Source organism: Triticum dicoccoides, chromosome 6A (assembly GCF_002162155.2).
Source record: "Triticum dicoccoides isolate Atlit2015 ecotype Zavitan chromosome 6A, WEW_v2.0, whole genome shotgun sequence".
Lineage (NCBI taxonomy): Eukaryota > Viridiplantae > Streptophyta > Magnoliopsida > Poales > Poaceae > Triticum > Triticum dicoccoides.
The window spans coordinates 267,028,737-267,030,625 of NC_041390.1; the positions used below are offsets into that span (position 1 = coordinate 267,028,737).

A 1,889-nucleotide genomic window follows, 5' to 3' on the forward strand; every position below is an offset into this window, starting at 1 on the left:
CTGGTACCCGCGCTACTACTATTGCGCTACAGCTAAATGGTTACTAAAAAATCAGTAGTAGTGCTGGTGCACCCGCGCTACTACTATTTGAACTCGCGCTACTACTAACAAAATAGTAGTAGTGCTTCTAGTATACTAGGCGCTACTACTATGCTAGATACTAGTGGCATGTAGTTTTCCCCTAGCGCTACTACTAACAAATTATGAATTAAAAAAATAAAAATTACATGCATTATTCAGAGATAGAAATCAGGGACACGTCCAGTGCAAAATAAATTAAACACACACAACTAAAGGTGGGTACCTTTCCTAGTGTTCCACTACCAGTCTAAACAGACCACTTCTCTACATGTATCTATCAAGGCTTGGAGTTCAGACGCTGGATGACCCGAATCCTCCCTCACCCCGAAAGATGGCATCGAGGTCCTCCACCTCGGCGACATCCGGCGTCGCGATCACATGGACGATCATCCATGTGGCGTGGTCATCGGGCTTCACATCAAAGTCCACCTCTAAGTGGTTGAAGAGCACGACGCCCACCAGACTGCCATAGTCAGTATCAATCACCCCAATGGGCACATTGGGAAAGTGAAAACTTGTTAGTACGTGTCAGCGTTCAAATCCAGTAGGGTATTTTATTTCTTCTTAGCACATGCACATGCATCAATAGAACAGTCGGAGGCTAGTCCTTACTTGTTGCACAAGACGTGAAGAAGGGCATGTCCCCTCCATGTTGCACAAACGAATCAAAGGAAGACACTACCGCTAGACATGAAGAAGGTCGGGTCCCCTCCTCCTGTAAATAGCTCAGGTGCCTGAAGTTTCAAGGAATCTTAATACAATGAACTCATAGTAATGCATAATAACAAGAAAAAATAATCATGAAGGTCAGGATAATGTGGGTAACAGTATTCATTAATAAGAACAACTAGATCATCATTCTACGCCCATCCATTTTGACAATAGAATAACATGAATATATGTAAATATGTCGAAGCACAATGAATATAATTTAAATCTATGTAAACTTACTCAGATATTTGAAGCAAATCTCTTTATTAGTTTTATAATAACATAAAGGGATCCACTTAGACAAAATGATTAGTTTTTTAAGACCTTATATTTTTACATTACGAGAGGAAAATGTGCAAAACTACCAAGTCATGTTTTACATAATTTAGAACGGAAAACTACTATAATGTATAATAAATCTTTCAAATACACCACATGATCACGAATATATATTGACAAAAAGGAATTAAAGAAGGCTTAGAAAATCTATAATATTGGCTATGTTACTCTGGTTGATTTAAAATAACATCAATGTATAGGGATATATGCTGCTTACCATGATTCAAGAACTATGCATATATTATCCCTTCCCATTCGTTTTGGCCAATTCGTTTGGATTTGGTTCAACTGATTTTGAACTGCGTTTATAGTACTCGAAAGAGCATAATAGCTGAGGGGATGTATCTTCACTTAGACAATCCTCCATTTTCCTACCTAACCTGATTGGCAACCATTTAAAATAGTCAGCCCAAACCTATATAGCATAACCTGTAGCAAAAGAAAAACAGATTTCGATGAGTTGAACTGAACCGATGGAGAGGGTAATGGGAAGAGAAAATATGGTAGATTAAAGATGACGCACAGCTTAGTGTAGAAGCAATCCATGTACTCCCTCTGTAAAGAAATATAGGACCATTTATATTTCTTTACAAAGGAAGTCGTCTTTTGGGAGAACTGATGTAAAGCTTAAGAAACATACTTTGCGGATTTACCCTACAATCTGAATTAAAGATGGCTCACAGCCTAGTGGAGAAGCAATCCTACTAAAATCAGGAAACTACCAACATCTCAGAAGAAGAGAATTCATGGTCACAATG

At 38.4% G+C, this 1,889-nt stretch overlaps 1 long non-coding RNA gene across 1 annotated transcript; it reads right to left on the reverse strand.

Annotated features, from left to right (window-relative positions):
• Window positions 1–264: 264 nt before the first annotated feature.
• LOC119315207 lies at window positions 265–1,671 on the reverse strand. Its single transcript, XR_005152630.1, has 3 exons — window positions 1,349–1,671; window positions 694–815; window positions 265–544 (listed from the first exon to the last, which is right to left on the reverse strand). It is a non-coding gene; the product is annotated as an uncharacterized LOC119315207 (long non-coding RNA).
• Window positions 1,672–1,889: the final 218 nt, after the last annotated feature.